Raw genomic sequence first — 13,438 nt, 5'->3', positions numbered from 1 at the left:
GATGCGCCGGCCGCAGCGGCCATTGAAGGGTGAACCAACGGCAAAAAGGAAGAAAGTCTCTCTCTCTCTCTCTCTCTCTCTCTGTCTCACTCACTATCCACTCTGCCTGTCAAAAAAAAAACAAACAAAAAAAAACAACTAGTCCTATAGGATCTCAGTGCTGCTGATCTCGCTTCCTGTTGTTATTCCTTTACCATTCTCTGTTCAGTCTTATTGGTGCCCTTGCTGTTTCTCAAACCCTTGGGCACATTCTCTCCTAAGGACATGGCACTCATTGGCACTCTGCTCCCCGTGCCCCTCTCAGACATTCTCATGTGTTCCCCACCTTCTCAGGCCTTTGCCCTGATGCCCCTATTTCTGTGAGGTCCTCCTTTATTACCTTGATGAAAGCTATTAGCCCTACACCTACCTCCCCGATCATCTGCTCTCCCTATATTACTTTCTTTTTTTCCATAGCACCTGTCACTTTCTAGTATGCTGTGTTTCAGCTCATTTATCTGATGCTCCCTTGAGGGCAGGGACTTCTGTCTGTCTCTCTTTTCCTCCACCGCTGCATCCTAGAAGAGTGCCTGCTATGTAGTTGACACTCAAATACTTGTTGAATGAATTCAGTTGGAACCCTGGATTTACTATTAATCTTCTGGGCACTTGGTTAGCATGCACAGCTGTCCCTCAGCCTGATCACCTCTGGATGCATCTATTAATAGTGTGTTTCTCTGTTGTGGCCTGAGTTATGGTGGCTCCACCCGGGTGCCTTCTTGTGGACCTGATTTCTACATCAGGCCTTTGCCCTGATGTCCCCATTTCTGTGAGGCCCTTCTTTACTACCTTGATGAAAGCTATTAGCCCTACACCCACCTCCACCTGCCACTTCTGTCTCAACACCACTTAACTTGAAAGAGACGAACACCTCTTTGAAGCTTTGTGGACTTCCCAGGTCCCAACGTCAGAACTGAGGAAGAACTGATAGCAAGATTCTTGTATCTTTTATTTATTATTTGAGGACCAAATGATAAGGTACTAGTGCTGCTGCCTCCTTCACCTGCCCTGTGTCATTGTGGAAGCAGTCAAATGACCTAACTCTTAGCGCAAAAAAGATCATTTGTTGGCAATGAAAACCAGTAATGCCAGCAAGTATTTATTGAGTGCTTACCTTATGCTAAGTACTTTCTGATGTATTAACTAATTTAATCCTCCTAACAACCCAGTGAGTAGAATATTAATATTAGGAACATTCTACAGATGATTAACCTGAAGCCAGAGAGGAAATGTTTCTGAGGTCTTAGAGCTAGCAAGTGGCAGAGACAGAATGTGAACCCAGGGAGTCTGACCCTGGAGGCTGCATTCTTAGCATTCTGTGTTCCATTGCCTGCTTGCAGAATGAAAGGGGGAAGGGGCTTTGCTTGAAAAAGAAAGCAATTATGACTCCACCAATATAATTCTGTCATTCTGAAGCACCATAGTAACCCAAGAACATTCTCCTGGTGTCAGCCCTGTTGCTATTTTCATGTGTGACACAGGAATCAGGCTCTCTGGCTTCCAAGATACCTTGTCACTTTTCCCAGGCAAAGAAGTGGCCTCCTTGAAATGTGTTGCCAAACACCTCCCCTCCGTCTTTGCTTCACAAGCTCCTGCTTTTTAGCTGTTCTCTGGAGGGTGTATCATTAACTCTGAGACCCCTCCCTAACTCCCTCTGCCCTCTCCTCCCAAATCAACACCCTGGTCTGAACGAGGTGCCTAAACTCTGTTTCTATTTCCATCAAAGCACCTGTCACACTTTTCATTATTTATCTGCTTCTCTACTAACTCTAACCTCTGTGTGATCAGAGATTGTGTCTGTCTTATTCATTGCTGTATTCTTTTATTTTTTTTTAAGATTTATTTATTTATTTATTTGAAAGGCAGAGTTACAGAGAGGGAGAGGCAGAGGCAGGGAGTGAGAGAAATCTTCCATCTGCTGGTTCAATTCCCAAGTGGCCACGATGGTGAGAGTTGTGCCAAATGGAAGCCAGGAGCCAGGAGCTTCTTCCAGGTCTCCAGTGTAGTTGCATGGGCTCAAGCACTTGGGCCATTTTCTGCTGTTTCCCAGGCACATTAGCATGGAGCTAGATTGAAAGTGGAACAGGCAGTACTCAAACTGACACCCATAAGGGATGCTGGCACTGCAGGCTGCAGCTTAACTTGCTATGCCACAGTGACAGTCCCATTGCTGTATTCTTAATGCTTAACATGGTGTTTGGCATGTTGAAGAGGTTGAATAGATTTTTTTTTTTTTTTGATGAATGAAAGAGGTATTTTTGTAAAATATATGTGATCAAAACCATACATTGGGGCCTGTGCTGTGTGGTGTAGTGGATAAAACCTCCGCCTGCAGTGCTGGCATTCCATATGGGTGCCGGTTCAAGTCCTGACTGCTCCACTTCTGATCCAGCTCTCCACTAATGCACCTGGGAAGGCAGCGGATGATGGCCCAAGTCCTTGGGCCCTACACCCACATGGGAGACCTGGAAGAAACTCCAGGCTCCTGGCTGGGGACTAGCACAGCTTCCGTTGCTGGGCCTATTTGGGGAGTGAACGGAAAACCTCTCTCTCTCTCTGCCTTTCAAATCAATAAGTAAATCTTTAAAGGAATCTTAAAAAATCATATATTATGGTGAATTTTCTTGTGGCCAAGATAGTCCATCTTTTTTTTTTTTTTTTTTTTTTTTGACAGGCAGAGTGGATAGTGAGAGAGAGAGACAGAGAGAAAGGTCTTCCTTTTTGCCGTTGGTTCACCCTCCAATGGCCGCTGCGGCCGGCGCATCACACTGATCTGAAGCCAGGAGCCAGGTGCTTCTCCTGGTCTCCCATGCGGGTGCAGGTCCCAAGGACTTGGGCCATCCTCCACTGCCTTCCCGGGCTACAGCAGAGAGCTGGTCTGGAAGAAGGGCAACCGGGATAGAATCCGGCACCCTAACCAGGGCTAGAACCCGGTGTGCTGGCGCCACAAGGTGGAGGATTAGCCTGTTGAGCCACGGCGCCGGCCAATCTTTTTTTTTTTTTTTAAGCTGGGTGGTAAAAATACCATCTTAAGTGTTAAAATGATCATGTGGATAAGATTAAGTGTCTGGTAATAAGAATAGAATTAAAAAGGGGTGAATGCTCTAAAATGGGAAACAATCCACACAGCAGACTCATAGAATGACAATCACTTTAAATAGCAGTCTGACCTCAGAATCAGCCCTTAAGGCATTCTGGTTTGGCTGAAAAGCCCATGAGAGCATTTCAGGCATGGAAAGCCAAGACACTCATGCAAAAAGTGTTCTTACATGGAGAACCACATGGATGCAGGGGTATAAGTGCTTGGGCCATCTTCCTCTGCTTTCCTAGCCATATTAGCAGGGAGCTGGATTGGAAGTGGAGCAGCTGAGATTCGAACCAGCACCTATACGGGATGGTGATATTACATGTGACAGTTTAACCTGGTACACCCCAACACTGGCCCCACTATTCCATCTTTTTATAGAAATGGAAAATATTTCTTTTTCTTTTTGTCTGCCTTCCAGCTGTTGAATTTTCATGTTGAGGTATGATTGCCAATGCCATAATGGTACTTAGCAGTTAGTACCTCTTTCTGCAACAGTGTCAACACCATCCAACTGCCATGTGACAGGTGTTTTGCTAAGGTCTTTCACATATATAGCTAATTTAAATTGAGATAACTTCTCTGGGTTTCAGTTCCCTCATATATTCACGATACCTAATTGACCTGTATGTGATTAGACTGTAATTTTAAGAATTGAGATATGAATTTAGAACCTGAAATTTTAACTTTAGCTTTCTTTTAAAAAAATGCATGATATTCTTCCTGTTCCCATCTCTGATCTTTGTCTACTAATAGGGCTCATATCACTAAGTAACAAATATATATTTTAGAATCTTATCATACATACCTCCTTCAAAAACTTTTGTCCCCCCCCCCCCCCCAGTATTTTCCTTTATTCCCTTCCTGTTTTTATTCTGCCAGCTCCTTTTGCAAACAGTGATAACATTCCTGGGGCCTGTCCTAATCTAGTGTATGGATTGAGGGCATTAGTGACATTTGGTTATCTCTATTATTTCTATGCTAATATCATATCTATATCAGAAACATCTGAGAAGATTCTCAGAGATTAGAAAACCAGGACATATACCATTTGGGCTCCTGATCAATAAGGTCATTCACTTTATGCTTTTTGGTCTGCACTTTCCTGGCCCTTATATAAACACTTACATTAGGCAGAACAATACCCCAAGAAAGATGTCCATATTGTGATTCTTAGAACCCATGAATATGTTCATTGGCAAAAGAGACTTGGCAAATATAATTAAGTTACAGAGTTTCAGATGGGGAGATTATCCTGGATTATTTGGGTAGGTCCAATACAGTCACAAATTGCTAAGGAAAGGGGAAACGGGAGACAGAGGGAGAGAGAAATTGGAATTTGTTTAGCTATGGCTTTGAAGATGGCAGATGCAGCCATGAACCAAGGATGTCAACAGCCTCTGGGAGGAATAAAAGGCAAAGCACTAGATTCTCTCCTGAAGTTTCCAGAAAAAATGCAGCACTGCCAACATGTTAATTTTTGCCCACTGGGATGGCTTTTGGATTCTGGCCCTCAGAACTACAAGATAATCAGTTATGTTGTTTAAAGCCTTTAGGTTTGTGGTATTGTTATAGTGACAATAAGAAACCAATACGGGGCTGGTGCTGTGGTGTAGTAGGTTAATCCTCCGCCTGGGGTGCTGGCATCCCACATGGGTTCTGGTTCGAGACCCGGCTGTTCCACTTCTGATCCAGCTCTCTGCTATGGCCTGGGAAAGCAGTAGAAGATGGCCCAAGTCTTTGGGCCCCTGCACTATTGTGGGAGACCCAGAAGTAGCTCTTGGTTCCAGATCGCCCCAGCTCCTGTCATTGCAGCCATTTGGGAAGTGAACCAGGGGATGGAAGGCTTTTCTCTCTGTCTCTGTCTCTCCCTCTCACTGTCTGTAACTCAACCTCTCAAATAAATAAAATCTTAAAAATAAATAAATAAATAAACACACTTAACTAAACGCACATAACACACATAACTAAACTTAAAAAAAAGAAAAGAAACCAGTGTAATTCTCCACAGACAGAATAGTAAAGGAGACAGTAGGTTGAGAGAATTCAGCACTTGTTGGAAGATGGGAAGCAGAAAGAGGGAAGGTAACCGACTTGGCAGAGAGGAGGAAGCTGCAGCCTCACTGGCTGCAGAAGGAACTAGGGGCCACACCTGCTCAGTTGCATTTGCAGAGCCCAGGAAAAGAGAAACAGAAAGGGCCTGTAGGACATTTAGCTCCATACTTAATGTTCGTAAGTCTAGCCCATGAGCTACTAACTAAAAATATCTTCTCTCCTCCTAACTTGAGAAATGCAGAGGAAGGCCCTCCCTATGGGGGCACTCTGATGCAGGCTTCTGCTCACTGCAGATACCCTCAGAGGAACCTTCTTGTCAAGTCCTGCTCATGTACACAGAGCTGCCTTCTATCATGATACTGCCTCATTCTTAAATATGACTGGACATCAGGGATTTGCATACACTTAAGGAAATTGTTCAGCATGAAAGAAACCAACAGACTGTCCAACCAGTTAACCAGCCAAACAGAAACTCTGATGTGTATGAATCTGTTGAGATGAGATTTGAATAAGTGGTGGAGAGTTTTGCATTAGTGGTTTGTGCTTAGAAAACTAAGCAGATGGATAAGATAGCACAGCTATTCTATCCAGGGAAGACAAAAAGTTAGAAGGAAGTAATCCTACTTTATTCTGTGGCTGGAATCTGATTAAAATGTAAGGTTCTAACTGTGTAAATACTGATTATTAATGTAACTGAAATAATGACAGTGAGAAGTGTGTGTATGTGGTGGGCCTGCAGAGGAGGAAGAGCACAAACCCTCATTTCCATAATGAAAGGCCAATGAACAATGCCTAAAGCAGAAATACCAAGTTGCCACAATTAAAGCATGCTATTTGGAGATGTGACAGTTGATACCAAAGAATCAGCTCAAAGAATTCATGATTCCTATCACTTTTGATGGTAAATACTCTGAGAAGTCTGTTGACTCTTCAAACTATGATGTAGAATTTTATTACAGCTAAATTATTTTTTTTTAAAGATTTATTTATTTGAAAGAGTTAGAAAGAGATAAATTTTCTATCTCCTGTCACTCTCCAAATGGCCACAACAGCAAGGGCTGGGCCTGATCGAAGCCAGAAGTGAGGAGTTTCTTCTGGGTTTTCTTTGTGGGTGCAAGGGCCCAAGCATTTGGGCCATCCTCTGCTGCTTTCCCAGGCACATTAGCAGGGAGCTGGATCAGAAGTGGAGCAGCCTGGTCTCATACCAGCACATATGGGGTGCCAACATTGCAGGTGGCGGCTTTACGCATTATGCTACAATGCTGACTCAAGGTGTTCACATCTCTTGAAAAAGACCCTTCTCAAGGCACATGACCATGAAGTTCCAGTTACAACAAAAGGACCAGTCATCCTGCAGGGAGATTAAGGATCACATACAAAGGACTGGAATGAGAATGGCTCTGGGCTTGCCAGCAGCATCACTGGGAGCTAGAAGGCAATATATGAATGCTTTCTAATTCTAAGGGTACATAATTTCAAATTCAGTATTCTGTTATTTTTTGACAATTAGGCCTTTGACTATCATGAACACTTTCTTAGGGAACTGCCAGGATATATGCATTACCTAGATGAAGGAATGAAACTAGAAACAATATCCAGGAAACAGGGTATATCTATCAGCTTAGGCTGTGATGCAGTAACTAACCACGCCAAACTCTCCATGATTTGCAATAAAGGTTTATTTCTTACCCAACATGTCCACCATGGGTACGCTGTAGCTCTACTCCTTGCCACCTTCTCTATCTGGGACATTGCTTGTCTTGTGGCAGAGAAAAAGGGAGAAAGATGGTAAAGATGGTGTATCTGTCTGTTGACCTTCTGCCTGGAATTGACACATCACTCGCCAAAGCAAATCACTTGATCTCTTCTGAGTTCCAGAGGGCAGAGATGTAAAATCCTTCTACAGGGTGGGACAACACAAGTCATGGTCAACTCTGGTATCTGCAGTTTGGTGAGTCCACTCCAGTGAAAGAACAGTAACTATTTTGGACAATAATACAGTCTATCTCAAAGGAAACCCTTGCATAGGAGGGTGCAAATGAGTACCTACAACACCATGTGTGCAATGGGTTCAGGAACAAATTGGGATTGAGAGCTCCAGGAGGAAGGTCATGTTGCAGGGGGTGGGGGTAGGGAATGGACAGGTTTGTGCGATGCCTGCATCTCTGGAGAGGCACTAGAAAACGGACAGGTAGGGTGGGAAGCTGTTGTATTTTCATCAGCTTTTTTGGTATGAAGAAGTTTGAAAAAAACTAGAATTTAGTACAAATATAAGACATTTTTAAAATTTATAGAAACTTAGCTTTTCTTTGCCTGATGGGTTTCTGTGTGTGTGTTTCTGCAATGTGCATGTGTTCTACGTTTGTATGTATTCTATGTATGTGAAATGGGCCATAATTTTAAAATTTTTTTGGAAGTCCTCATTACATGACTTTTTAAGATTTTTATTTTTTATTTATTTGAAAGGCAGAGTTAAAGAGGAGAGAGAGAGAGAGATCTTCACTCCCCAGGCTGGGCCTGGCCAAAATCAGGATCCAGGAGCTTTTTCCGGTCTCCCATGTGGGTATAGGGGCCCAAGGACTTGAACCATCCTCTGCTACTTTTCCAGGTGCATTAGCAGGGAGCTGGATTGGAAGTGGAACAGCTGGCATCCATAGGGGAGTCTGGCACTGTTGGCAGGGGCTTAAACCGCTAAGCCATAGTGTTGGGCCCGGCCATGATTCTGGAGTTGTAGTTAGGAAGTTTGTTACTGGTCTGCAATGAGGTAAGTACAGAAATTGGGAGTAAGAATTTACAAACTTTAATAGTAATTTGCTGATATGTTATGTCTTAAAAATAATATGAATTTCTAGGGCTATATTTTATTTTATTGTTTGCTTTGTAAAATTTTTTGGTTATTCATATTTACTGTATTTTATAAAGCATTGGTCTCCAATAGATTAAAAATGTTTTAAAATTGATCTTTTGTTACAATTGTTTTAGGAACACTGAGTAAGCATATAAAGACAAAGCATCGGCCGGCGCCGCGGCTCACTAGGCTAATCCTCTGCCTTGTGGCGCCTGCACACCGGGTTCTAGTCCCGGTTGGGGCGCCGGATTCTGTCCCGGTTGCCCCTCTTCCAGGCCAGCTCTCTGCTGTGGCCCGGGAGTGCAGTGGAGGATGGCCCAAGCCCTTGGGCCCTGTACCCCATGGGAGACCAGGATTAGCCCCTGACTCCTGCCTTTGGTTCAGTGCGGTGCGCTGGCCGCAGCGCGGCGGCCATTGGAGGGTGAACCAATAGTAAAGGAAGACCTTTCTCTCTGTCTCTCTCTCACTGTCCACTCTGCCTGTCAAAAAAAAAAAAAAAAAAAAAAGACAAAGCATAGTGGGCTAAGCCTCCACCTGTGGTGCTTGCATCCCCTATGGGCACCAGTTCATGTCCCAGCTGCTCCTCTTCTGATTCAGCTCTCTGTTATGGCCTGGGAAAGCAGTAGAGAATGGCCCAAGGGCTTGAGCCCCTGCTCCTGCATGGGAGACCCGGAAGAAGCTCCTGGTTCCTGGCTTCGGATTGGCCCAGCTTGTAGCTATTTGGAGAGTGAACCAGCAGATGGAAGACCTCTCTCTGTGTCTGTAGCTCTACCTCTCAAATAAATAAATAAAATCTTAAAAGAAAAAAAAATTTTTAAAAAGACAAAACTATTGGATAAAAACATGTGAGAGTTATTGTGCTAGAACTATCAGCCAGTGAGCAGCGTTATGGTTTCCTGACATCCTTCCTCATCCACAGTTACATTCACAAGAAATCCTGTAGAAGAAACCTAAGCATATTGAGGTTAGTGCTCCCCATCCTTCCATAATTAAGTTGTTTACAGCTTTCTCTTCCTCCCTCTTACCCCCTCAATAAAGCACCTGGAAAGAACCCAAAGAAAACAGTAACATTTTCCAAAAAGCTGTGAGAAAACAGCATTAGTAACCCTGAGAAGGAGGTGGCATTTAACTTTACAAGGATAACAAGCTTACTTTTTGCATTCATGTTCACATTCTCTTTTTTTTTTACTACTCTAATACTTATTTCAACAGTCAAATATCTCAAATATTGGTAGTAATAATTCAAACGATAGGGATTCTCCTGCCTTTTTAACTGGTTCATTAGGTCATTGTGCCTTTCCCTTCAGGCTTTAGGTCTGTGCTACCTGATGACTATTTTTTCTTTTTAAAGATCTATTTATTTGAGAGGCAGAGAGGTCTTCCATCCACTGCTTCACCCTCAGTTATCTCAATGGCTGGAGCTGGGTCAATACAAAGGCAGGCACCAGGAGCTTCTTCCAGGTCTCCCACATGAGTTCAGGAGCCCAAGCACTTGGGCCATCTTCCACTGATTCCCCAGGCCATCAGCAGGGAGATGGATCAGAAGTGGAGCAGCCAGGACTTGAACTGACATCCATATGGGATGCCAGTCCTGCATGTGGTCTTAACTCACTGTGCCATAGTGTTGCCACCCCCTCCCCCCCGCCATGACTATTAAAAGAAAGCAAAGCAAATGTCCATACTCAATGTCTTAGGGCTTAAAAACTGGTGCTTTATTGTGATAAAGTAAACTACAATTTATTATAGGCTAAGTTCCAGAAGTGCCAGAGAACGTATTTCTTATTAAGAATTATGACATTTCTTTTGATATGTGAGTGAAAAGCATTAAATGGTCAGCACTTCTGCCAAGCTTAATGCAGAAGTTCACATGCATCTTGATAAAACTCTTCTGTTCTCTGGGTTAGATGTGGTTCAGTTATGAATGTTGTCTTGGTAACGCTGGAAAACAGAACACAGCAGACTCATGCCCTAACAAGACATGTTACTACCTAAAACCACATACAGGACATAGTGGTTCAAACCATGTTCTAAGCAGCATCCCCTTCCTGAATAGCAAAAGGCTATCACCTACCTACCAGTTACTTCCAAGTGCCTGCAAGAGTCAGGACTGGGTTAGACTGAAGTGGGTCTCCCATGTGGGTAACAGGGACCCAACTACTGGAGCCATCACCTGCTGCCTTCCAGGGTGCACAACAGCAGGAAGCTGGAGTTGGCCATGGAGCTGGGACTTAACTCCAGGCCCTCTGAAGCAAGACGTGGGCAAACCCAATGTGTTTTAAACCACTGCATCAAATGCCTGCCCTCGGTCACAAGTTCTCATTAGTTATTTCAGTGTCAGTCCAGTATGTGTTTGCTTGTTTTAAATTATTTTACGAAGTTATAATTAAAATAAGTAATATATACATTTAATGTAGATAATTTTGTCAGTTTGGAAATAAGTACATACCCATGAAACCATCATCACAGTTAAACCCACAAATATGTCCTTCACCTCCAAATTTCCTCTTGCCTTCTGTATTTGTCTGTGTGTGTGTGTATGATGAGAAAACCCACTGTAAGATCCACTCTTTCAGCAAATGCTTAAATATACAATCTGGGATTGTTAACTTTAGGAACTGTGCTGTACAGTAGAACTTCAGCACTTCTTCATCCTGCATAAGTGGGACTTTGTAACTCTTTGGCAGTACATCTCTGTTTCCTCCTCTCCCAAGCACTTGACAACCAACATTGTACTCTCTTCTTCAGTGATTTTGACTATTTTAGATTGTGCATGTAAGTGAGAGTACTGTAATATTTGTCTTTATGTGTCTAGCATGTTTTGCTTAGTATAATGTCTTCCAGGTTCATCCTTGTTCTTGGAAGTGGCAAGAGTCTTCCACTGTACATATTTGTGGGATACTATGTGATGTTTTGTTACATGTATACATTGTGTAATGTTCAATCAAGGTAAATACATTTATCTTTTCAAGCATTTAACATTCTTAACAGAGAAAACATAAAAAAATTCTATCTTCTAGATGTTTTTCATAGAGAAACATACAGTAAATTGACATCTATCTTTACCCTAACTGGACAGCAGAACCCCAGAATTTCTTACTCATAACTAGCATAGACTAGTACACATCAATCAACCTTTCCCCTTTCCTCCTTCCCACTTCCTTCCCCAGCCTCTGATAACCATGTGTGCATGTGTGTATCTTCAGTTCGTTTTGAGCTGCTTTTTGTAATTGGTGAGAGCTATAGGAATCTAGTTTCAGTCTTCTGTATGTGGATATCCAGCTTTCCAAGAACCATTTATTTAAAAGACTGTCCCTTTTCTAGTGCATATTCTTAGCACCTTTTTTAAAACTTTTATTTAATGAATATAAATTTCCTAAGTACAGCTTATGGATTACAATGCCCCCCCCCATAACTTCCCTCCCACCCACAACCCTCCCCTCTCCCGCTCCCTCTCCCCTTCCATTCACATTAAGATTCATTTTCAGTTATCTTTATATACAGAAGATCAATTTAGCATATATTAAGTAAAGCTTTCAACAGTTTGCACCCACACAGAAACACAAAATGTAAAATACTGTTTGAGTACTAGTTATAGCATTAAATCACAATGTACAGCATATTAAGGACAGAGATCCTACATGAGGAGTAAGTGCACAGTGACTCCTGTTGTTGACTTAACAAATTGACACTCTTGTTTATGGCATCAGTAATCACCCTAGGCTCTTGTTATGAGTTGCCAAAGCTATGGAGGCCTTTTGAGTTTGCCGACTCTGATCATATTTAGATAAGGTAATAGTTAAAGTGGAAGTTCTCTCCTCCCTTCAGTGAAAGGTACCGCCTTCTTTGATGACCTGTTCTTTCCACTGGGATCTCACTCACAGAGATCTTTCATTTAGGTCATTTTATTTATTTATTTATTTATTTATTTTTGCCACAGTGTCTTGGCTTTCCATGCCTGAAATACTCTCACGGGCTTTTCAGCCGGATCTGAATGCCTTAAGGGCTGATTCTGAGGCCAGAGTGCTGTTTAGGACATCTGCCATTCTATGAGTCTGCTGTGTATCCCGCTTCCCATGTTGGATCGTTCTCTCCCTTTTTGATTCTATCAGTTAGTATTAGCAGACACTAGTCTTGTTTATGTGATCCCTTTGACTCTTAGTCCTCTCATTATGATCAATTGTGAACAGAAGTTGATTACTTGGACTAGTGAGATGGCATTGGTACATGCCAACTTGATGGGATTGAATTGGAATCCCCTGGCACGTTTCCAACTCTACCATTTGGGGCAAGTCAGCTTGAGCATGCCCCAAATTGTACATCTCTTCCCTCTCTTATTCCCACTCTTATATTTAACAGGGATCACTTTTCAGTTAAGTTTCAACACTTAAGAATAATTGTGTATTAATTACAGAGTTCAACCAATAGTATTAAGTAGGACAAAAAAATACTAGGAGGGATAAAGTATTAAATTGTTCATCAGCAGTCAGGGCAAGGGCTGATCAAGTCTCCATTTTTCATAGTGTCCATTTCACTTCAACAGGTTTCCTTTTTGGTGCTCGGTTAGTTGTCACCGATCAGGGAGAACATATGATATTTGTCCCTTTGGGACTGGCTTAATTCACTCAGCATGATGCTTTCCAGATTCCTCCATCTTGTTGCAAATGACCGGATTTCATTGTTTTTTACTGCTGCATAGTATTCTATGGAGTATATGTCCCATAATTTCTTTATCCAGTCTACTGTTGATGGGCATTTGGGTTGATTCCAGGTCTTAGCCATTGTGAATTGAGCTGCAATAAATATTAAGGTGCAGACCGCTTTTTTGTTTGCTAATTTAATTTCCTTTGGGTAAATTCCAAGGAGTGGGATGGCTGGGTTGTATGGTAGGGTTATATTCAGGTTTCTGAGGATTCTCCAGACTGACTTCCATAGTGGCTTTACCAGTTTGCATTCCCACCAACAGTGGGTTAGTGTCCCTTTTTCCCCATATCCTCGCCAGCATCTATTGTTGGTAGATTTCTGAATGTGAGCCATTCTGACCGGGGTGAGGTGAAACCTCATTGTGGTTTTGATTTGCATTTCCCTGATGGCTAGTGATCCTGAACATTTTTTCATGTGTCTGTTGGCTATTTGGATTTCCTCTTTTGAAAAATGTCTATTGAGGTCCTTGGCCCATCTCTTAAGTGGGTTGTTAGTTTTGTTGTTGTGGAGTTTCTTGATCTCTTTGTAGATTCTGGTTATTAATCCTTTATCTGTTGCATAGTTTGCAAATATTTCTTCCCATTCTGTTGGTTGCCTCTTCACTTTCCTGACTGTTTCTTTTGCAGTACAGAAACTTCTCAATTTGATGCAATCCCAATTGTTAATTTTGGCTTTGACTGCCTGTGCCTCTGGGTCTTTTCCAAGAAATC

The sequence above is a fragment of the Lepus europaeus genome, chromosome 1 (genome assembly GCF_033115175.1).
Source record: "Lepus europaeus isolate LE1 chromosome 1, mLepTim1.pri, whole genome shotgun sequence".
Lineage (NCBI taxonomy): Eukaryota > Metazoa > Chordata > Mammalia > Lagomorpha > Leporidae > Lepus > Lepus europaeus.
This window is presented reverse-complemented; position numbering follows the sequence as displayed.